The sequence below is a fragment of the Symphalangus syndactylus genome, chromosome 18, assembly GCF_028878055.3.
Source record: "Symphalangus syndactylus isolate Jambi chromosome 18, NHGRI_mSymSyn1-v2.1_pri, whole genome shotgun sequence".
Lineage (NCBI taxonomy): Eukaryota > Metazoa > Chordata > Mammalia > Primates > Hylobatidae > Symphalangus > Symphalangus syndactylus.
In genome coordinates, this window is record NC_072440.2 from 93,315,797 (window position 1) to 93,341,638 (window position 25,842).

The 25,842-nt window shown below is 39.2% G+C and overlaps 1 long non-coding RNA gene across 2 annotated transcripts in view; it reads left to right on the forward strand.

The window, feature by feature from the left end:
• The window catches only part of LOC129468465 (uncharacterized), a 69,525-nt gene extending 45,529 nt beyond the window's left edge, over positions 1–23,996 (forward strand). For both annotated transcript variants that reach the window (XR_010116956.1, XR_008652669.2), the window contains one exon: positions 21,746–23,996. This is a non-coding gene — a long non-coding RNA (uncharacterized lncRNA). The remainder of the gene's footprint in view (positions 1–21,745) is intronic.
• Positions 23,997–25,842: the final 1,846 nt, after the last annotated feature.

Below are 25,842 nucleotides of genomic sequence, written 5' to 3' on the forward strand. Positions count from 1 at the left end.
TGGAGTTCACTCAAGAAAATGTTTCTTCAATGGAAATTCAACAGTGTTGACAAAATTCGGAAGGAAATAATTTTATTCGAAGACCTCAGGGTCAAAGTCAAGAGATAAAAATGTTACGCTCAAAGTGTTCTGTGTTGATGGACAGTCTTGGCAAAGTTGTCGGCATAAACATAAAGAAGCACGTGGAATCTGATTCTGCTGCCCAGGGAGGGATACTGAGGGAAAGGTGGGTGTGAGAGGGGGTTAGGTCATGCCATGGAGCCATAATGAAAGCTGATTTGTATTGGCCAGCAATGGAGTAATACATACTTTTGATCAATAGGAAAATTGTGGAACACTTACTAAGGTGTTGGACCCTGTGCTAGACATGAGATCACCATCATCTCTATGATCACATGAACTGTTTTTCCCACTTGATATATGAATATTGAGACTTAATGAGGTTAAATAGTATTAAATTCACACAGCCAGAGACATATGACTCCAAAGCTGAGCTCTTAACACCTGTGCTTTGTGTCAGGCAATGTGTCTTCCCCATTCGTAGAGCGCCTCACTTTGGGTGGACTTCAGTGTCAGATGAAGGAGATTGAAATTAAATCTGTGGATGCAGGAGAGTGTTATGCAGAGTTCTGGAACCATATCATTCCTTTCTTAAGTTATTCTGGAAATAAGTGCAGGGTCAGGGGAAGACTAGAAGCAAAGAGACCAATTTAAAATATTTTAATATTAAGAAGTGACAAAGGCTTGACCCAATTGAGTGACAGTAGGGATGAAGTAGACAGGAAGTATAGAAATATACTGTGTGGGTGAAATTACCAGGGTTTCCTGGTTAACTAATGTAGGTCATGGAGGAATGGGGTCAAAAATGAATCCAGACTTAAATTTGAGTGGTTGGGAAGTTTTGCTGCAGAGAAAGGAGATTCACTGTAAGAATTTCATACCCATACTGGTTGTCCCACCTAAACTTCCATTTGTATGTAAAATATATGAACTTCATAATTACAAGTTTAAGTGTGCAAACTATTGCCATCGTTACATTCTACAAGTTGTCAATATAATTTTGAATTTTTTGTCCACAATTTGACTTCTTCAGTAAAACATAAACCTCTACATTACAGAAGAAACTTGATCAAATTCAGTTTTTTATTGTTGTTGTTTTGGTTAGGGGGAGCATTTCAGGTTGAAAATTTATTCCTCAGCAAGACTATTTTTTCCTTCATTATCATTCTCCCTAGCGTTGAGATGAAATGGTAGCTCTGGTGTGAGATGCAGAGCAGTGCATGGGGGAGGGTGGGAATAAGTGGGAAAGTCTGAGACTTATGCAACTACAACCTTGTCTTGGTGGTGGGAGAGGTCGACTCATCTCCATCTTGGTCTAGGTCCTGTGGTACCATATTGGAATACTGTTGCCTTATCATTGTTAGATGCATGCACCTTCCTAATATTGGCCCACAGAGAGGGGGCCTGAGCTCCTATCAGTGGCAGCAAGGCCAGCCCACATGTTTGGCTATGTGACCAGCCATCTAATCTACGTCACTGGAGCACATGGCCCTTGGCTCCCACTCCCTCTCAGAACACAGAAAATTAGCTCCTAGCTCCTCTCTCCATGCCAAAAAGGACCCACAGGGCCTGGGGAGGCTGCTTGCTGACTTGTGTGCCTCACAGAGCTGCTGTGCCTGCTCAGGCATCATATGCTATCCAAAGCTTCTCTCCAACCCTTGCTTTCTTTTCAGCTATGCACCATTTTTTTTCTGGGAGGAAGGTGAAGATGGCCACGAAATGCTCAGACTGATGTGGGGGGTTTCTGTGTCTCTCTTTTCCCAGGAGCTTACTCAGGGTGGAAGGCAGGTCATAGGCCAATATCTAATCCAGTGACTTTCTCTAATCCTTCTTTTCCTCCCCAGTTTGTGGGTGTCCAGATTGTCTGGGGTTAAGTGGAGAGGACAGGAGATCTGAATTCTTACAAACACATTTGCTTTGTACATCTCTCTGTCTTTTAACATCAGTGTTTTAAAATTTAACATCACAATTAAAAGAACTAGAGAAGCAAGAGCAAACACATTCAAAAGCTAGCAGAAGGCAAGAAATAACTTAAATCAGAGCAGAACTGAAGGAAATAGAGACACAAAAAACCCTTCAAAAAATTAATGAATCCAGGAGCTGGTTTTTTGAAAACATCAACAAAATTGATAGACTGCTAGCAAGACTAATAAAGAAGAAAAGAGAGAAGAATCAAATAGACGCAATAAAAAATGATAAAGGGGATATCACCACCGATCCTACAGAAATACAATCTACCATCAGAGAATACTACAAACACCTCTACGCAAATAAACTAGAAAATCTAGAAGAAATTGATAAATTTCTCTACAAATACACCCTCCCAAGACTACACCAGGAAGAAGTTGAATCTCTGAATAGACCAATAACAGGCTCTGAAATTGTGGCAATAATCAATAGCTTACCAACCAAAAAGAGTCTAGGACCTGATGGATTCATAGCCGAATTCTACCAGAGGTACAAGGAGGAACTGGTACCATACCTTCTGAAATGATTCCAATCAATAGAAAAAGAGGGAATCCTCCCTAACACATTTTATGAGGCCAGCATCGTTCTGATACCAAAGCCTGGCAGAGACACAACCAAAAAAGAGAATTTCAGACCAATATCCTGATGAACATTGATGCAAAAATCCTCAATAAAATACTGGCCAACCGAATCTAGCAGGACATCAAAAAGCTTATCCACCATGATCAAGTGGGCTTCATCCCTGGGATGCAAGGCTGGTTCAACATATGCAAATCAATAAATGTAATCCAGCATATAAACAGAACCAAAGACAAAAACCACATGATTATCTCAATATATAGGCCTCAGAAAAGGCCTTTGACAAAATTCAACAATGCTTCATGCTAAAAACTCTCAATAAATTAGGTATTGATGGGACGTATCTCAAAATAATAAGAGCTATCTATGACAAACCCACAGCCAATATCATACTGAATGGGCAAAAACTGGAAGCATTCCCTTTGAAAACTGGCACAAGACAGGGATGCCCTCTCTCACCGCTCCTATTCAACATAGTGCTGGAAGTTCTGGCCAGGGTAATCAGGGAGGAGAAGGAAATAAAGGGTATTCAATTAGGAAAAGAGGAAGTCAAATTGTCCCTGTTTGCAGATGACATGATTGTATATCTAGAAAACCCCATTGTCTCAGGCCAAAATCTCCTTAAACTGATAAGCAACTTCCGCAAAATCTCAGAATACAAAATCAATGTACAAAAATCACAAGCATTCCTGTACACCAATAACAGACAAACAGAGAGCCAAATCATGAGTGAACTCCCATTCACAATTACTTCAAAGAGAATAAAATACCTAGGAATCCAACTTACAAGGGACGTGAAGGACCTCTTCAAGGAGAACTACAAACCACTGCTCAATGAAATAAAAGAGGATACAAACAAATGAAAGAACGTTCCATGCTCATGGGTTGGAAGAATCAATATCGTGAAAATGGCCATACTGCCCAAGGTAATTTATAGATTCAATGCCATCCCCATCAAGCTACCAAAGACTTTCTTCACAGAATTGGAAAAAACTACTTTAAAGTTCATATGGAACCAAAAAAGAGCCTGCATTGCCAAGTCAATCCTAAGCCAAAAGAACAAAGCTGGAGGCATCACGCTACCTGACTTCAAACTGTACTATGAGGCTACAGTAACCAAAACAGCATGGTACTGGTACCAAAACAGAGACATAGATCAATGGAACAGAACAGAGCCCTCAGAAATAATGCCACATATCTACAACTATCTGATCTTTGACAAACCTGACAAAAACAAGCAATGGGGAAAGGATTCCCTATTTAATAAATGGTGCTGGGAAAACTGGCTAGCCATATGTAGAAAGCTGAAACTGGATCCCTTCCTTACACCTTATACAAAAACTAATTCAAGATGGATTAAAGACTTACATGTTAGACCTAAAACCATAAAAACCCTAGAAGAAAACCTAGGCAATACCATTCAGGACATAGGCATGGGCAAGGACTTCATGGCTAAAACATCAAAAGCAATGGCAACAAAAGCCAAAATTGTCAAATGGGATCTAATTAAACTAGAGAGCTTCTGCACAGCAAAAGAAACTACCATCAGAGTGAACAGGCAACCTACAGAATGGGAGAAAATTTTCACAACCTACTCATCTGACAAAGGGCTAATATCCAGAATCTACAATGAACTCAAACAAATTTACAAGAAAAAAAACAAACAACCCCATCAAAAAGTGGGCGAAGGACATGAACAGACACTTCTCAGAAGAAGACATTTATGCAGCCAAAAGCACATGAAAAAATGCTCATCATCACTGGCCATCAGAGAAGTGCAAATCAAAACCACAATGAGATACCATCTCACACCAGTTAGAATGGCCATCATTAAAAAGTCAGGAAACAACAGGTGCTGGAGAGGATGTGAAGAAATAGGAACGCTTTTACACTGTTGGTGGGACTGTAAACTAGTTCAACCATTGTGGAAGTCAGTGTGGCGATTCCTCAGGGATCTAGAACTAGAAATGCCATTTGACCCAGCCATCCCATTACTGAGTATATACCCAAAGGACTATAAATCATGCTGCTATAAAGACACATGCACACGTATGTTTATTGCGGCACTATTCACAATAGCAAAGACTTGGAACCAACCCAAATGTCCAACAACGATAGACTGGATTAAGGAAATGTGGCACATATACACCATGGAATACTATGCAGCCATAAAAAATGATGAGTTCATGTCCTTCATAGGGACATGGATGAAACTTGAAACCATCATTCTCAGTAAACTATCGCAAGGACAAAAAACCAAACACCGCATGTTCTCACTCATAGGTGGGAATTGAACAATGAGAACACATGGACACAGGAAGGGGAACATCACACTCCGGGGACTGTTGTGGGGTGAGGGGAAGGGGGAGGGATAGCTTTAGGAGATATACCTAATGCTAAATGACAAGTTAATGGGTGCAGCACACCAACATGGCACATGGATACATATGTAACAAACCTGCACATTGTGCACATGTACCCTAAAACTTAAAGTATAGTAATAATAATAATAATAATAAATAAATATTAAACACACACAAAAAAATTTAAAAGATAAGAATTGTCTCCTCTGCTCTCTGATCCCACCATGAGAAATAGTCCCTGTGATGAATGGTCTTAACTGTACAAGTTGATGAGGGGTAAATAGAAGGAGAAAAAAAAATGTTGCTTAATATCTTACATTATGACATTTAACCACACAGTAGGTCAGCAGGTATAACAGGAACATCATAACAAGAATCTAGCTAGAACTCGATCAAAACTAAACCAAATCCAATGCAAACTTTTTTTTTTTTTTTTTTGGCACACCTTCTGAATGTTGCTGTAGGCCAGAGGACAGAATAACGTAGAAAAACACCTTCTTCTTCCAATCTTAAGCTGATCATAATTTAGTTGGAAATAAATCTGAGATCCTAAATGGCAACAAAAAAAAAACAAAAACAGCTGAAGCAAACAGGCAGTATTCACTAATCATGACTTTGGTGACATAGAGAAAAGGAATTGTCAGGAAAAAGAAGGGAGGCCATGGAAAGTGAATGTCCCTTTGCAGCCATCATTTTTCTAGGGTTGCAGCAGGGATACAAAGGCAGGGCAACAATTCCCTTTCAGACATGACATGCTGGGGAGTGGGAATTAATGAAGAGGAGATAACACCCTATTTAAAAGTTTAGTTGTCTTCCAGTTTCTTCGGGTCACTCATGTCTCCACTGAATTGCTTGCTGTAAATAGAAAGATTTTTCTAGTTACACTTAAATGATAAAAATATGGTTCAGCTGGCTGGATGACTATAAAAAATGTCATAGCAAACCATTTTAGGGCAAGCTTGAGAAGATGAAATAGTGCAGATGCATGAAATACAAATATCCATACATTCATTTATTTAATTTAGCAAACAGCTTTGGAGCACCTACTGTATTCCAGGCCTATGTTAAGCAGTAGAATACAGAAACCAATAAAAAGGAGTATGCACTATCTAGATGCTCACTGTGAGGTAAAAGGACACACAGCAACCAGCTATGTTATATAAGATTATTCTATGGCCAAGGTATGTCATGGAAAGAGACCAGCTCTACCTAGCTGGGGATAGGGAAGGCATCACAAAGATAGCAGGAAATAATCAAATGTATCCTTTGAAGTGAAGAACATCTGGGAGTTAAAAAGACTTTGATAAGGACCAGAGGCCAGAGAAAGCACAGCATATTTAAGGAAATGCCTAGACTTTACTGTGAGAGGACCGCAGAGAGCTTTGCAGGAAGCAAATGGAAGTGAGCCTGGAAAGTAGGCAGGGGTTGGATCATTAGGGACTCTTAGCCCATCATATAAAATCAGGACATTATCCTTTGATGGAGGAGCACCACTGGCTGGTTTTTAGTGGGGAAAGCATGACCAAATCTCATATTTTAGGGAGAACACTTTAGTGCTATTGTGTTGAGTTAATTACAAGGAATCCACAGTGGAAACTGGAAGGCTATCGTATACTATAGGAGAACTAAAATGGAGTCCAACCTAAACCAATAGGAGTGGGTATGGAACAAAGCGCAGGTTCAAGAGGTGGTGTGGTGTAGATCTAAGGAGTTAGGAGGTGTGCTAAGGCAAGGGGTGAATAAAGACGATGTCCAGGTTTTTGGCTCGAATGGGGAATAATAGAGTATACAGGATAGAGACAAAGAGCATACAGGAGAGAGGAGGTTTCTGGGGGATTAGAGGATGGAAGTTCAGTTTTAGACATGCCAAATTTGAGATGCCTGTGGGACATCAAAATGAGATGTCTTACAGCTGTTTGATGTACAGGTCTGCAGCTCAGTAAAGAGGTCTGGGCAGATTTATATTTGGGAGTCATGTCTCTGAGACTGTGAATCAGTCCTGTCCAGAATGCTGATATTTATGAACTAAGAGAGAAGAAGGGTAGCCAGTGAAAGAGACTAAAAAGAATCAGAGGTATAGAATATGGAGCCTGATTACCAGGACACAAGGAAGGAGAGAGCATTAGGAAGAAGGGAATGGTTAGCAACGTCAAATTCTATAGCAAAGTCACAGCGGGCCATTGTAGTAAAGTCGGAGGGTGAAATGACTACTAGCGAGGGAGAGGAGCTCCAGCATGTGGGAGAGCTTTCTAGCCATCAATCCTTCTAGTCCCCTGCATATAGCAAGCAATTGGTAAATATTTGCTTGAAATAAGGGTTATTTAATGATGAAATTATTTGTCTGATGAGGACCACACAGGAGTTCATTAAGCAAAGGTGAGCTGCCCAAGTGACAGGGATGGTGTAAAAGGGATCCCTGCAATGGTTGGAGAGCCATATAAACACAGCCCTTTGAACAGTTTGGATGGCAAATGTTTGGTGTGAGTGTAGTGGTTTTGTTTTTGTTTTTCATTTTGAAATAAAATTAATTTGGCCAAATTAAGAGTGAAACCCAGGCCACTCCTTACTCATCATGCCATTTAATGTAATTCTTGTAACCCTTGTGTCATAATTTCCTCACCCATAAACTTAGGACATATCATCTCTCCTATCTACTCCCTCAGAGAATAAATGTGCTTGTTAAGTGTTTGGGAACATGAAGAAAAAAAAGAAGGGTAATGACACAGGACTGGTCTGGGAGGTCTAAGCTTGGCTTTGCTACTATTTTCCTAGGTTGACTTAGACAAACTAGTTTTTGCATTTATAAAATGAAGGGGCTAGGCAAGATGTTGAAGATCTCTTCTGCCCCCAGTTTCTTTCAGGCTGTGATGTTCATTTCTTTGGCATAATCACCATCACCATCATTCCCAGGTTCACAGCACATGCAGGTGGAAAGGACTTTTTAAATGCACACTGGCTCAGGTGACCCCCAGTACAGTCGAGTGATGAGGGTGGGGAGGAATCTCATTATTGTGTCCACTTTCCAGATGACATTGTGGCTCAATAAGGTCAACCATGACAGGCCTGGAGTCACAGAACTGACAAAGGCTGGAATGGAACCTTCAGCTCTGTTCTTTTCTCTCCAAAAACCAAGCTCTGTCCACCTCCCTACAGCATTGTGTACTGATGTTGGGCATTATTATTATTCAACAGAAACCCCGGATTGATAAGGAAGGGGTCAATCCTGCCTTCAGAAGGCCCGACTTAGAGTCTAGTCTTAAGCCCTTGTTTCGTATTCAACATTGAGAAGGTCATTTCTCCATTGTTGAGATGCTCAATTTTTGCATTTACAAAGAAGAGAGTCATTGTATCCTGCAGCTTCTGAAGGTCGTGAAGAGGGTGAAATGAGATGAGGGAGGCAGACTGGGAATCACTGTGCACATTGCAGGGCCTGTGTTTCTGCAAGGTTTGCAGGCACATGGTACAGCTGATTGCACAGCGATTACAGTGCTTTTCAATGCTGTGGGGCTCAGCATGCCTGCGCTGGGAGCTGGTTCTCTCCCGATGGCTTGGGTAAAATACCCCTCAGAGGGGCTGCATTCTCCCTCCCTTTCAATCCAAATATTTAGCTTCAAGCCTGCTTCAGCTGTGCTTTGGCAAGAAGTGTTTTGGAGGAGGAGGCTGCTCTGAGGGGCCCTCCTTTGAAGCCCTGGATGTCCTACAGTGATATGGGGCCTTGGCCAAGCAAGTTGAGCTTTGAGGCCAGCAGCAGGTTTGAGACACTCCGGGGGCTGCTGACTTCAGCTGAAGGGGCTCAAAGCCCAGATCCCCACACAGCTGTGGACTCTCAAGGATCTCTCTCTCTCTCTTTGTTGGGCAGAGCTTCATGTGCATCTCAGCCAGCCCTGCAGCAGCCCTCAGCAGCCCTTCTCTGGGGCTGGGGCATCTGTATGCCAAGGAAATCACTGGGCTGAGGGTACAAGATGGGATCTTGGCTTTCTCAAAAGAAGAATGAATTATTATCATTGATTCCTCTGGCGGAACTCTTGGGGCTGGACTTACCATTACTCCCAGTGACCTACTTGGGATATTTCTGTTTCTTGTTCCTGAAACCTTAGATTCTGAGGGCTGTTTCTACCAGGAGATATAGGACTCATTAACTTAAAGCTATGACCACTGCTGATCAATTTGGGCCCACTGTACCCGTAGACCAGCCAGCAAAGAAAATAGTTCATGCACTGGAAGTTGTAATATACCCTGATTATAAGGAGAAAGCATGGTTATTTCACAAAGAGGGTAGGGAAGGGTAGGAAGAATATTTACTTTTTCCTCAGGAGATGCCCTACTCCCTAAATAACTGAATTCCTATTGAATGTATTCAGAGAAGTTGGCACTTAGGTATTGAGAATGCTGCCACCTATATTAGAATCAAGGGTAAGAAATAATTGGAGAGCAATGGAAGTTGAAGAATAAGATCAACTGTACCTATATGGAAGAGGAGTGTCTCCCCTTTAGGTCCAGGTGTGGCCTTGGCATTGTAGAAGGGCAGGAGGCAGAGGAAGGTGGATGTCCTTCTCTCCAATGGCTCTGCACTCCCTAATCTTTCTCAGAATAATTGGTTGTGAGGACAAAAATGATGTCAATATACCACACCATCTCCTTATTTGAGGCAATAAGGATTTAGGTGAATTTCAACTTACCTTTATGCTTGAGAGAAAGTGGAGAATCATTTGGGGAAACAAACTAAAAAAGCAGAAGTTTGTTGACTCAATGATTCATAGAATGGTCACTGCTTTATTTTCTATAGCTGGACATTTTCTCCTATCTTTCTGTAAGATGCGTGCCTTGAACAGATTGATGTTCTCGGGGAAGAGTACCCATCTCAGAGGTGAAATCATTGATTAATGTTTTCCAGGGATATGTTTATCAATGAATCTGCAATGGCTAGAGAAATTCCTGGCAACATGAGTACTCAGAAAATATTTGATGAGTAAATAGATGGCAGGAAGGGAGAAAGGAAGGCAGGAAAGAAGAAAAGGTAGGGAAGTAAAGGTAGGGAAGAAGAGGTGAGAGGAGGGGAAGAGAGGGAAGCAAGGAGGCAGCAGAGTGGTAGGGAGAGAGAGAAGGGAGGGAGGGAGGGGAAGGAAGGAAGGAAGGAAGGAAGGAAGGAAGGGAGGGAAGGAAGGAAGGAAAGAAGGAAGGAAAAGATGGAGGGAGGGAGGGAAGGAAGGAAGGAAGGAAAGAAGGAAGGAAAGGAAGGAGGGAGGGAAGGAAGGAAGGAAAGGAGGGAGGGAGGGAGGGAAGGAAGGAAGGAGGGAGGGAGGGAGGGAAGGAAGGAAGGAAGGAAAGAAAGAAAAGAAAGGGAGGGAGGGAGGAGGGAGGGAGGAAGGAAGGGAGGGAGGGAGGGAGGAAGGAAGGAAGGAAGGAAGGGAGGGAGGGAGGGAGGGAGGGAGGGAGGAAGCATGGAAGGAAGGAAGGAAGGAAGGAAGGAAGGAAGGAGTTTCCTACTTCTGGCTCATCAGATTTAGAGGTCACACTTGTGATACTATTCTGTGATAATGTATTTGGTATCCTGGAGGTGGGAAAAATTCATTTTTGTCCCATTAAATTTATAAAACCCATGGCTTTTGCCTAAGGGAAGAATTGTGTTTATAGAACGGTGAAGTGTTTCTAAGTAAACTGATCCTGTATGCAAAAGTGTATAACAGTTTTGTTGACATCAGATTTTTACTATGGTAAGTTCAGAAAGTTGATGTTCCTTGACTGTTCCTCTTGGTCTGTTAGAGGCTTCTTTCTGTCACTCCTGTATCATAAGTGAATCACTTTGTATTATCGCTCCTCCTCACCTAAGACAGTTTACTTCTGCCTGCTCCTAAACAGCAAGAATTGAAAGAAAATGTGTAGACTTAGAAAAAGTATATACCCCAGAGCCACCTTTAAATGCATTTTCCAAGGCATATCAAAATATCCTTGGAATTTGTTGTGAAAATTTGACCACATCCTAGTTAGCATGAGGTTAAAATTAAGAGTAACATGTGTTTTAGGGATCTCAATTTGCAAAATATTAATAGAGTTCATGGGCAGTTGACTGCAATAAAGGGAGGAAATGAAGTTTATAGTGCAAGGCCCTGGGGATTACAGCTTTCCCTACCCCTAAGCACTTTCATATCCCAGAACTCACGTAAAGTGAGGAAGGCCATAAAAGGAACAAAGAAGGAAAGCTCAAGGTTGATGCCATAGGTCTCTTTCTCTTCCCTCCTGGGAGGACTTCCAGTGATTCCAGAGGTAGCCTCACTTAGCTTCAGTTTCCTCCTACCCATTCAGAAATCCATGATTCACACCGAGGTGCAATAACAGGCACCTTCAGTGAGACTCATAGCATGCTGAAACATCAGAAAGGAGCCCTGACCAATGTCTTATCACTTCTGTGGAAATGGGATTCTTAATTGTATTTTCATCTCAAGTTAAACTACTTAGGCATAAAAAAAAAATTTAAAAAAATGCATGGAAGACATTCCAGATTGAGTCAGTAGACATGGATTTATGCATTCTCTGCTTTTGACTCTCTTGTAACTTTAAGGAAATCACTACTTCCTTCTACATTTTTACCTGCTCACCTAAACAGAAATAATAGGGCTAGGGGATCTCTAGGGGCTCTTCCTGCTCTTTAGTCTGTAGTTTAATGTGAATCTGACTTTTGTCCGTGGGCTTTCTTAGGAAAACCTACTAAAGAATGATTATTGAATACAAGATTCAGATATTAAAGCCAGGAAAAGTCACTGCCAGCTAAAGTAATCACAATAGCAAGAAAGGTAGGCTTTATTTCAAAGGTGGAATGGAAATTGAATGATGAGAGAGGAAAGAGGTCATTCCAGGCAAAAGAAGGCTTAGGATAAAGGCCTGAGGTGTGAAGATACAAGGCCTAATTTGAAATTCAATGGGAGAGCAAGGTAATTGGAGCAAGTTGAAGAAGGAAACAAAAGAGGAGGACCTCCGTGGCCTTCCCAGGACTTCATCTGGGCCATTTCTGGGGCCACCTTCAGGGACACACTTCAGTGTAGTATATAGGAACATTTTTGGACTCAAAATGTCAAAATAGGTGGCTGATCTGGATCATTTCTGACCAGGGCCCTACTGGTCTCACCTGCCCAGCTAGTGCTCTTGTAGTTGAGACCTGACTTTCTCACTCCAGTTGGTAGCTGTCCTCATGTCAGTCCTTTTACACTAGCTCCTCCACAGGCCTTTGCCATACTCACCTTCTGCTTCTAGAATGGGGGTCATTCTGCTTTCGAGAGAGCCTTCATGGAAAGAATCTAGGAGTGATGACTTTCCAGGGTGTTAACATACGAAATCTTCCACCCTCTTTATATTCTTTTTTTTTTTTTTTTTTTTTTTTTGAGGTGGAGTCTTGCTCTGTCGCCCAGGCTGTAGTGCAGTGGTGCAATCTCAGCTCACTGCAACCTCCGCCTCCAGGGTTCAAGCAATTCTCTTGCCTCAGCCTCCTGAGTAGCTGGGACAACAGGCGTGTGCCACCACTCCTGGCTAATTTTTGTATTTTTAGTAGAGACGGGGTTTCACCATATTGGTCAGGCTGGTCTTGAACTCCTGATCTCGTTATCTGCCCACTTCAGCTCCCAAAGTGTTGGGATTACAGGCATGAGCCACGGTGCCTGGCCCCCTCTTCATATTCTATTTTTTTTTTTTTTTTGAGGTGGAGTCTCGCTCTGTTGCCCAGGCTGGAGTGCAGTAGCGCGATCTCGGCTCACTGCAAGCTCTGCCTCCCGGGTTCACGCCATTCTCCTCTTCATATTCTTAAGGCTCAATCCTCTGAGCTTCCAGGAGGCCTAAGGGTACCCAGGACTCACACCACTTCTGCTCTTGGCAAAGTTATCAGGAGCTTTCCACCACTTCAATCTTTGGGACAGTGAAGTTCAGTGGAGCTCAGACTATCATGAACCCTTGTTAGTATCCATTGACTGGGTTTGATACCCAGGCACTCTCATTAGATTCTAATCACTTTTTGCCACAGTGAGGTCTGAGGCTTAGTACACTCCAGGTCACTCTGCTGACATCTCCACTCTCCCTGACCTTGTCACTAGAACTAGGATCTGGCCTTGTATTTTTCTTAGTCATGAGCCCCTACTTTGTTAAGTGTCTCAGGCCCCCCAGGACCACAGTTCTCAGCTCATTTATCTGGGAGTATTAATATCCTGCCTTGCGCTTGCCTGGATTCTTGATCTGACTGGCAGGTGCTCTGGGGTAGATCACCTTCTGAACTATGACCTAGGTTGCAACAGCCTCTCACACCTGTATCCTTAGGCTCATTTGTGTTGCATGCTTCAATTCCCCAAACATTCATCACATATTCTTCTTACTTAAACTTGATTTCTCGTCCTTGGTTTGTGAGCAGTTAGAGCAATACCCCCCACAGAAATATCAAAAGCTGTTTGTTATTACAAAGACCTCATTCTATTCTCATTAAAGATGTTGGGAAAGAATCTCATGATGCTAGCTCATATTCTTGATGGGAATTATTTGATAACTGCCTGATAAAATTTTTTAGCCTCACAATCATTTGCTCTGAACCTCCAGAACACTGAGAAATTGAAGGAAATATGTAAGCGTTGTTTGTTCCTTTATTTGCTTATTTTAATTAAAGTCAGCATTTTCACAAAAGTTGTGGTCTTTTTAATTGTGCACACTTTGTGCCTTAGTTTATCTGTGTTCAGTTCCTGGCCAGAGAGCATTTGTTTTCATAAGAATGTACATGTGTCTGAAGCATCAGAGCTAGAGGCGCTGCTCCCACCCCTGCAGACTTCATCCTGCTCAGTCCAAGGCAAGGGAACTATCCACTGGCTCAGACCCATTATGAAAGAAATCTAGAATTGTCTTGCCTACTAGTCCTGGGCCAAAAGGAAACTGAGGTAGCTCTTCAGTACACAAGAGTCTAATGGATGGCAGGTCTCTCAACCCCTACAAGCATGCCCACCACAGGCAGAAGATGCCCGCTGCTATCCCTCACCAAGCCGATTGAACACTCACAATCTCATAGGACTCGTCAGTGCTGAGTTAATGGAACCCTTTTGCAGCCTATCAACCGGATTCCTCAATACATCCAACAAGGGCTTTTACACTTTTTCCTCACTCAAGACATACTGAGCTTTTATCCCTCAAATAAGCCCATGCAATTGGTGCCTGTATGGTAGACACATCTGACAGCAATAACTTAAGTCTACCCTGAGAATGACCCTGTACAGCAGATGGACCTGACAGCAATTATTTAAGAAATGAGGGTGCTCATGTGGAGGCTGCTGAGGAGAGGGTGCTAAGTGAGGATGTTATATAAACTGCATGGTTTTTTTTGCCAGCAGTTGTGGTTCTCCTGTCCAGCCTGCCACCACTGGACCATCCCTGTATGTAAGTTCGCCCAAATAAAACCATAGGCCTCTTTTGCTGGCTCTAGGTCTCTTCTCTAGCCTCTTGAACCCAGTGCCATCCCTACTGAAGTTAACAGCGGTCTGGCATGACAGTGTCACAGCATGCTTCAATGCCTGCAAAATAGACTGAGTCTTATGGTTTTGGCTCTGTTGAGTTTATTCTGATGAAGGCAAGTTTCTTATCCTTTTCATTCATCCATAGTCAATGAGAAAGGCCATCCACAGGAGCTGATGCCCCAAGGGCAGATCACCTATTACCTTAAATAACTCAGGTCTGGTCTCCCCAGCACAAGTGTCAATATGGGCAAAATTCCTTCTGACTCAAATCCCAAAGTCCTCCATATTTCTTGCTTTTCCAGAAGATTCCCTTAAGCAGCCCAAAATCCTCTGAAGGGCTTGACATGTGCTGAGCTCCTGAAGGCTGTGGGTAAAGCCAACCATGGAGCTTCAGGGGATGTTTGCATGCTGAGCAGGCTTAGCAGAGACACCGTACCAAGCAGTGTTTTTAGAGTGAAGAGGAATTTGAGTTTTTCTCATCTGGGACCAGGAAAGATTCTGATATGACTCAGAGGATTTCAGTAAGAGAGCCTTTTCAATAATGGGGTAAAGAAGAAATCAGACTGAGTTTGCAGGAGGCATGTTGGGGTTTTAATCTCTGCTCAACAACTTACCAACTCAGGGGCTATAAGCCATTTATTTCTCTTAGCCTTGATATCTTTATCAATTAAATAGAGATAATAATATGCATCTTGAGGAGTTACCGTGTGATTTACATGTGGCCATGGTTATAAAATATCTAAACAACATTTGGTACACAGTACACGCTCAATATATATAAGCTATTTACTACAATAAAGGAGAGTTAAGGCAGGTTACTGGAATGACTTTATCATTTTCTCTAGATCTGAGAGATTCCAAAGGAGCTGATATAACCAGACATATGGCCTAGTTAGTTCTAGGAAAATCTATAACAAAACTCACTTTTCTTATAAGCTTCAGCAGAACTAAGAGAAATTACTGCCCCAAAGTTTGGAGAAGAGCAAAAGGCTGAATTCAGGACCTATTTGTCTTACAGACAAGTAGAAGCTCCCTACCGCATACCCAAAACCGCATATGTGCACAGAGGTGCACAAACACAAAGGTGCAGACACACATGCATACGTGCACATATTCACATACGGAGCTCCCACTCCAAGGCTGAGCTATCTCCCTTGCCCACTGTTCTTAAGCTCCTATGCTGTATCAAAGGATACAACAAGCTTGTTGATGTTTCAAGCTTGTTGAATTCTAACTCATCAAAATAGTTTGGGTTACCCCCTGTGCTACTTTACAAGGCACTTAGGCATTTTTTCATGGGGTTGGGAAATCATGTTTCATTAGTAATAAACAGGATCAACCCCCAAAGACTGAAGCTCCATTTCAATCTCAGAACCCAGGAGGTCAGAGTGGATTCTATCACAGAAAATCACAAACTCCCTTTCCTCCGCAAAGCAAAACATATTCTGGGAGGAAGAGAAGAGGCTTAAAGTCAGGCACAGCAGTTTCTAATATTTTTCCACTTGACTTTTCTTAATTAGTGTTGACTAGCTTAACGAAGCAATTAAGGGGCTTATTTGCTTTTTAAAATCACATGTGAAATTTAAGAAACCTTGAAATAGAAGAAATATTTGTCCCCAAGATCTTATCCCACAAGGGATATCAGTTTGAATATTCTCCAACCACTAGAAAGTGAGAACAACTGGCCCTGTTCTCCAAATCAGGCCCAAGCAAAACAGAAATCGCAGTAGCCGACTCTGCATGTAGAAATCCTCAGTAAGGGAATGGCTGCTTTTCAGATGTTATTTCTGAGACTTCCATGAAAACAACAATGATAATTAGTTTTTGATAATAAAGACATCTACCACTTATTGATTAATTATGAACTAACAATTGTGTTGCAGACACAATTAGATTATTTTAATATTTTCATATATTATTTCAATTTAAATCTGTAAATTTTCCCTCCTCTTTTTACTAGAGTAAGAAAATAAGGATTCACAGAGGGTGAATGGCATGCCCAGGGTCACACACCTGTCAGGACCTCAACTGAAACTTTTCTTATTCAGACACATGGTTTTCCCATGACATCTCACTTTCTTCCCTTGTGATAATTCTAAACCAGGAGAATTGTGGCTTAAGCACACCAAAGATCATTAAATAACTAAATTCGTGTGTGCATGTTTACACCTATATTTATATAAATAGCATATATAATAGTAAAAATTACATTATTTTAAATAATTCTATCTGTATGATAATCTAATAAGCCCCTAATAGATAGTATATTAATCATATGTTTATAGTTTAAGTTATTTACATGTAATGATAAGCCTACATATCACAATTTGTAATTGATATAAGTTGATAATAGTACAAATATATATTAAATGTGATATGTATGTGACATATACATGAGGCATACAAATCCATAATATGTAATATAAGCCATAATATAACATGACATATAAAACATATAATACATAATATTGTGATATATGTAATGTGTTTGTATAAAATACACAATACATGATATATAATACATGGAAATGTCTTTAATAATTGTGTATAATTACAGAATTATCAGAAATTTTGATAGAGGGTTAACAATTAGATTATTTTAATAAATATATCCTTAGAGGACAATATTCTATATTACAATATAACTCAATAAATAAATTTGATTATTAACTAATAATATTATGGAGTAATTAACTGGACTATCCAGAGTTTATGTGTGCATCTGGCCATACATAAGTTTACATTTATTGCCTACCATGTGCTAGAAACAGTGCAAAGCACTTTACATATCACCTTTTTAAACCTTTCCACAAACCTGCAAGGTAGGTACCATTCACTGAAAAGAAATTGAGGCTTATATCAGTTAAATATTCTTTTTTTGTTTTTCCTTTAGGGGCACAGAGCTAGCAAAAGAGCCAGGAATCAACCCTTATTTTGTCTTATTCCAAATGATACAGTGTTTGTATTCTACCAAGACAGATAAGTAGGTGGAGAAAAGACAAAGTGACAAAACACAGGAGGGACAAAGAGATTATGCCTTCATGCTTCCCTGCTCCTTGAAAATGTAGTATATGCCAAGTTTTCATTGATTCAGTGGGGAAGGCAAGGGATGCTGGCCTGGTGCCAGTTCAACCACTCTCTCAGTCTCTTGTTTATTCAACAAGCTGTTCCTCTGGGTCCTGGGGAAGAGGAAATTATTTGGGGTGGCAGCCCACGGCATATGTCCTGATGCAGCCCATGGCATATGTCCAAGCCCCTCCCAGTGTGACACTCTTGTGACCAGGGTCCATATGCTCATGGCACTCCCTTGGACTTGGCTATTTTTTCGTTGCCTCTGGGACTGCAGGCTAAATAGTTGGCACTGAAAACATTGCCAGCAGCAGGACAGTTTGGGAGTACATCCCACATGGACACTGAGTCAACAGTGCCAACAGGAGGAAAACATATGAGCCCGGGGAGATTTCTTAACTATTTACCCAGTGGGGGAAATTGTTTATTTTCTACATATCTCCCAAAGAACCCACTTATGAGCTCCATTTATGACTTCAAACAGGTAAGTTGGCAGAGACATGGCAGTGAAGATAAGATGATGACTAATTAATAGTCTTGCAACAGGTTTCAACACCCAGATCTACAACTACCATTATTTTTTTTCTTAACCACTAACATTTATTTTCAAATACAAACATGCTTTTAAGTATTTTTCCTAATACAGATAATAGTTTTATCTTGTTCCTGGCACCATTTCCTCTTCCCAATAGGGTTATAAATAGGGTATTCCATTTGGCAAGGGTCTTGTCCGTGGCATTGGAGAGACGGTTCTATAGTTACTGTAACAAAACAGCACATAGTTGGCATATTTCTCCCCAAACTTTCCTAACATTTACACTGCCATCTGCATACTTTTCACTTGACTTCACTCTGAAAATTGACTGTTCCTCTGATACATACCAGAGACTTGGCTACTTGGACATTTGGAAAAAAAATAAAAGGAGCAAAACATGAAAAAAGGAAGCATTCTTCCCATTTCTGATCCCAGGCATTCAATACTTGTAATAGTACAGTAGTTTGTAAGAATGGTTTAAGCTTCCTTTAAGGTCAATTTTAGGATTTTAGGATTCCGTGAATGAAGGGATAATTCATTAATATACTAATATCGATAACTGCTTTATTTTCCTGAGTTTATATGGCTAATTGCCTATATTCAAATATATATGTAGAAAAATGTGGGAGCTGTATGTGTGTGTAAGAAAACTCAAAAATGAGTCTTAAAAACACAATAAAGTTAAAATGGAAGATCCAGACCTAAAACCTTTCCAAAGTTCTGCTCCCAACATTTCAAATAAGTGTTAGATAATGCAGATGAGTTTTTAAGAGGATTAAGATGCTAGAACATAATATCTCTGGAAGTTCAAGGATTTCCATTTTTGTGAGACAAAAAATGCATAAGAATACAAATCTCCATAGTTTCTTCTTCCAGATAACCTGATCACCCCCACCAGCTGGGCTTCACTTTCTTTTCAGGTTTAAAAAAAGGAGGGGGAAGGTTTTGGCAATAGCTGCAGGAGTTATTGACGAATTGAGGATTCTCCAAAATGAGACTTTTAGAGAGACAGAATACGCATAGCCCTTGCCTGAAGAACTGGATAAATCCACTCTGTATTCATGAAACATGGTTAGTCCAGGCATCATTTGAATGAATGTGAAGGAAAAACTAACTTCTTGATGTTTTTTTCCTGAAACTCTGCCTGTGCATTTGCTCATGTCATATGAGCATGTAGAAGAGAAGCCAGGTCACTGAGTGAATATTGGCCCATAACACATTTTATGGAAGGCTATTTGGTGCCTAGTCACTCCCAGAATGTCTTCATATGAGGATTTACTGAGCCAAAAACAATTTAAGATTTATTTGAGAAGTCACCCAAGTGATGAGTCCATTTGTGGATACAAAGATATTAGTGATTAGAATGGTTGCGTTGGAGATGAGAAGTTGCATTGCTGTTGCTGCTGTTGTTTTATTCTTTTTCTTTGCTCTTATGCAAAATACTGTAGGAAAATAATTTTTTTAACCAAGTTTAATGTGAGATTTTACTTGTGATTTTGATATTTTGATCCCAAGCCTTTGGGTAATCAACTCCTTACAGTTGGAGAAGTCAAATTTTCTGTTTTTGTTTTAACAATCGTTTTAGCTTATAGAATGAAGGAGTGGACACTGGCTAACTTTACAGAATATTTTATCCATAATTAAGAAATGAAGCTGAAATAAGAACATTGTTTCTCATGGGCTTAAAATAATACAGGTAATATATTTTAATTCCTAGTGCTTTGGAGATAAAAATTTGAGAGAGAATAAACCAGTACACACCTGCACACACACACACACACTCACACACACATTTACACACATATAGAAAAAAACACATTTTTAAGGCTTATCTGCTTACATATATTGTGTTTAAATGAATATTCACTACATCCAACTCTTGTGGCTTTCATCCATCTTAGATATTTAATTTAACTATAACATTAACAGAGAGCTATGGTTGAGTTTGTAAGAAAATATCACATGCACAACATATATTTGTGTAAGGCATGATGCTGGGTTCTGGATGTTGACTGAGAGATGAAAGAATGGACATCATTTTGACATTGGAAAAATTCATAAATTTGGTGGAGAACAAACATCTGTCATACAAGCTAAATGAGCATAAGTTGCATTTTAAACTCAGCAGTTCACAAGTTTATCAGTTACAACCTTGACATCTTCTTTGATCCCAACTTCCAATTCATCTATCTTATACTTTTCTCACCTTGGCCTTTCCAAATTATCTCAGTTCCTCTCTGCTTCCTGTGGGTAGATCTACAATTCTATACTAACCTGCCACTCTATAATTCAAGTCTCTCTTGATTGGCACTGTCCAAAATGGTAGCCCCTAGCCATATCTGGCTTTTACATTAATATTAAAATTAAATTAAACTTTCAGTTTTTTATTCAAACCAGTCACCTTTCAAGTGCCCAATAGCCATATACGACCCATGGCTGCTATTGGTGGATGATGCTGGTATTTCTACTGACTCAGAAAGCTCTGAGATAGATCTGCTCTAAAGCACAGTTCAAAGCTCACTTGCCAGGCTCTTCTCCCCATGGTTTCCTCAGGCAAGTCAGCCTCCAATAAGTTAAATATTCAATGTTTTCTGCATATATTCTGAGCTTCACTGACTTGGGGGCTTTGCTATTTCCAAAGCTTCAAGAGTTCTTTTGAAATCCAGTTGTCATTCAAGGCCTAGAATAAAGAATTGTTTCCCCTTCTTTTAAGAAGCCTTTTCTAATCTTCCCAGTGAGAGCTTAGACTCCTCTGGAATCTGAGAGCACACTTTGTGCCTCAGCTGTGCTTCACTCAGAGCTCTGCTTCAGTGACAAGAGCTGGATGCAATGAATGTCCAGTCATTCGAACACAGCATATATGAGCAGATAAGCCTTAAAAAATTGTGAACTGCTGAGTTCAAAATGTAAGTCTTCAGAGGAATTTTTTTTTTTTTTTTTTTTTTTTTTTTTTTTTTTGCTCCAGTAGCTGGTTATGCTATTTTTTTGAGGTCAGGGGAAGCATGAAATTTTCATATTTCATGACCTCTGGTTTTTCTTCTTTGTTTGTGTGTTTTATTTTACTTATTTATTTTTTTTTTTTTACGTTTTGAGGACATTAAAGAGAAAATAAAAGAATAAAAAGGGGAGAAGGACACAATTGGTGACAAAATCTGAAGGTGAAAAGGAAGAAATAGAGTTACATCAATCATATATGAGGGAAGGATGGGGTTGCTGCACACTGTAGAATAAAGTCCTATAATTAAATTCTTTCTCTGCCAAATTGCTTTCTGGATCTACGTGAGTTAATTATTGTCACTAAACCTGTCATTTGTTTTTGTTTTATCTATAGAATAAAAATAGTAATGCTCACCACATAGGTTGTTGTAAATATCCCTTAAGGTAATATATGTAAAAGTGCCTCTTAAAAAAAAAAAACAAAATGTCTCATACAAATGTGAATGGTTGTTTACAGCAAGCTTCCAGAAAAGGAGGGTTTGGAATGGGGAGAAACACATATTCTCCTGTCCGTTCACGAACCCACTTTCTTCTGACAAAGCCCTGTCGACTGATAAAGTTCCAGTAGGCTCTTTGTGAGTTATCCAGGGGGTTCTCTTTTTATCTCACAGAAATATTTATATATCTATAAATTTCTATAATATTTTTTTATTCCACCTTCCTTGGGATGTAGTTATGACTGTTGAATATTTACTTTTCAGACATTCCTTCTCCCTTTGAAGAAATCCACAAAAGAAAAAGCAAAATACTGACAAGTTTTCAAAGCCATGATTTACAGGAATGAATTCTGAAAAGCAAGTGGCTAACATCTGAGTTCATCATCAAATAATATTTCTAAAGCACCCTCTAGTGTCTGGCCCCAAGCCAGATGATTCAACGCCTGGAGAAGCTACAGACTTTTTAAAAGTAAAATAGACTCATGTCTGCTCATGAGAAGCAAGTCGGCATCATTTAGGATGCCTTAGGAATGTCTCTCTAAATAAGGATTAAAAATGGATTGCTGTAGAAAAAGTAATACAAACAGTGATAATATTGAATGCAATTTAAATTCCATTTTAAAATAGACAATAGGTTTTAAAATAACACGTTGAAAATTACACTGGAATTGGCAAAATTTAAAATCTTAGGAAGAAAAATCCTGATTTGTATGTGAAATGGTTTTGAACTGAGGAAAATTAAGACTAGCAAGAGTAGATAGGGGTTGTCTAGTAGGAATGTTAGACCCATCAGCCATCTGATTATGCTGTGCCTGATACTAGCCTGTAGTTTTCACCCAGTAAATTATCAAGTGGTGCAGTAGAAAGAGCATGGTATGTAGAATCATAAGACTCAAAGTCTGGAGTCAGCTCTACTACTCATTTGGCCATGTGGTTTGGAATACATCACAAAAGATTTATGAACCTTCGCTTCTTCACATGTAAAATTGTGATGATTTTGCCAACTTAATGGAATTGTTTAGACTTTAGAGGATTACATAGGATACAAAGGACTAGTTCCTTGAACAAAGTACTTGCCCCCAAAATGTTACTATTTTTCTAGTTGTGTGATTGATTTTGCAATCAGCAATTTAATAATAATGCATTCAATAGGTTTATAATATGCATTCAATGTGACTCTTGCATGTATCTCATAAAAATAAATTTGAATATTTTTCTCATTTTATCATTCACATATCTTTGAGAATGGGATCATAGTTTTATTTTGATAATGAAGTAATAGAGTCAATTCCTGAATAGGCTAGTTGACTTTAATGAGAAATAACCATTTATTCATTCATTCATTTCATTTTCAACTCTTAAATCCATAATGGCCCCTTCACTAACTGGGGTTCTTATATTAATAAGACGGACCAGGTACTTTTATCACCTCCAAAAAATCTTTGTAGGCAGAGCAATAAAGAGTACTGAATCATTTTAAGAAGTCACATAGAAAGTGACTTTTGAACATGGAAGGACTGGGCTTGATCAAGCAAATTCTATTTCAAAGTTTTACTTGCAAGGTTATTTATTACTGTGTGGAATCTCACTCCTGTGGCTGGGGTCAAGAAAAATGGGGACACAGGTGTCTGCCTATTTGCACAGGCATTAAAAAGTATTGTAAAATGAGCTTCAGCCTTTTAAGTTACTGTCTTCTTCTTTATAATAATAATCTTTTCCATTTTACAAGGTCTATATTATTTTTAGGTAAGAAAACACTGTAGAGTTCATGTTTTATTGTTCCTTGCAGTTATATAAATTATATTTGGCCAAAACAAATGTAATTCCTACTGTGTGAACTGGGAACCCAAAATGTTGATTTTCCTCAAGTTATAAACAATGTGAAGATATGTTATACTGGGTCACAATTTTCCAGAGCAGAGCAAAATATATAACTCAGTTTTAATAACAAAACTGCATATATCATTAAAGTTTCCTACTTCACACAGAATGTATTATATTACTCTGCCCAGCAAGAGACATCCTTTGTGTAGACCACAATTTCTAAAATACCATTTGATTGAATAGAAAACAGGTTAGCCATTTGTTAGTTTAAAAGAAAATATAATGGTTAAATGCTCATGGACATTCTGCTTTGTCTTTGCTAGTGAATATTAAATTTCTTCTCACTAAGTTTAAATGTCACAGATTTTGTAAACGACAAGGTCTGGGGGAAAACCATTATGACCCTTTTCTGACTATTAGATGAATCTTCATATTTTTAGCAACTTAGAAGCAGATGTCCTCTCCTTTGCAGCACCAATAAACCTTATTTATACATGCACTATATCAACTTCAAGCCTTATTGTAATTATTTACATACAAGTCTGCCTCCCCAAATAGACTTGCAACTTAACAAGGCAAAATCCAGACTGCATTATGTTTGTATTCTGGGCCCCTGGTTCAATGCCTACCACAAAGTTGGAGCTCTAGAAATATTAAGTAAAAGAATATATGCTGAGAAATCACCACCAAATCGTTAATTTACCCACCCGCTTGTTCCTTTCAGAATAATTCCAAAATTTAGGAAATTGTAAGTACTATCTTTACAACACTGATAGCAATCAGGAAATATTTCCTTTATTAAAAACTCACAGATGGGATTATTAGCTAGTCTGTCCTCCTTATTTCACAGATGGGGATTTGAGGGACCAGAAGAAGGAAGCTTCTTTACTCTTACTATATCATAAAACTGATACCAATTATGTTTATATGATATAAAAGTAGTACATGTTAATTCTAAACATTTTGACAAGTTCAAACATACATAAAGGAGCCAACAACCACATGAAAAGATAACTTGAAGAATCATTAAATGTAAATCAAAACCACAATGAGGTATTACCTCAAACTTATGAGGACAGCTAATATAAAGCAAAGCAGAAACCAGAAACTACCGAATGGTGAGTATGTGGAGAAACTGGAACCCTTGTGTGCTGTTAGTGGGCTTGTAAAATGGTGCAACTGCTATGGAATAACATGACAGTTCTTCCAAAAATTTAAAAATAGAATCTTGGCATGATCTAGTCATTTTACTTCTGGGTATATATCCAAGAGAACTGAAAGCAGGGTCTGGAAGAGGTATCTGCATGCCCTTGTTTATAGATGCAAAACCCAAATGTCCATCAGGGTGTTAATGGACAAACAAAATAAGAAATGGAATCTTACCCAATCTTAAAACAGGAAGGCAATCTGTCACATTCTACAACATGGATGAACCTCGAGGACATTATTTTTAGTAAAACATTCCAGTCACAAAAAATCAAATGCTGTATGATTTCACTAATATGAGCTATCCAGATTAGTCAAATTCATAGAGACCAAAAATAATATGTGATTTTTCAGGGGCTACAGGGAGGCAGTACCGGGGAGTTGTTCAATGCATGTAGAGTCTCAGTTTTGCAAAATAAAAATTTCTGGAAATACATTGCACCATAATGTGAATATACTCAACACTACCGAATATACACTTAAAAATGGTTAAGATAGTATTTTATTTTATATTATTCTTTCTACACTTAAAAATGTATAAAAATACACATAAAGAAAAAGTTTTTAAAATATATAAAATAACATCAGAAAAGGTATATTAATATATTTAGTTATTTTATGCCATATTTATATATTTGAGATCACATTATATAATAATATGCCTTATTTTTATAACAAATATAAGACAAAAACATTTTTAACTATCGAAATACCAACTTAAAAGGTTCAATGAGGGCTCATAATACAAATAAACCATAGGTTACTTAACCACATCCCAATATTTAAGTTATCATACTTAAAAAAAATATTTATTTATTTATTTATTTATTTATTTATTTTTGAGATGGAGTCTCACTTTGTTGCTCAGGCTGGAGTGCAATGGTGCAATCTTGGCTAACTGCAACCTCCATCTCCTGAGTTCAAGCGATTCTCCTGCCTCAGCCTCCTGAGTAGCTGAGACTACAGGTGTATGCCACCATGCCCGTCTAATTTTCATATTTTTAGTAGAAATGGGGTTTCACCATGTTGGCCAGGCTGGCCTCAAATTCCTGACCTTAGGTGACCCACCCGCCCCAGCCTCCCAAAGTGCAGGGATTACAGGTGTGAGCAAATTATTGGCGCTCAGACTAAATTACTGTACTTTTGTAAGTAATGTTTTATTTCCTATTTTTGTACATTTGTTGTCTACGTTTCTGATTAAGATAGAGTCTCAGAAGTGAAATTAACAGAATGAACATTTAAAACTCCTGCCATATATTGTGATATTTAATATTGCTTTACTATTCATTCATAGAAGTAGGAGATGAATGGCTCTGTGCTATCACACCATC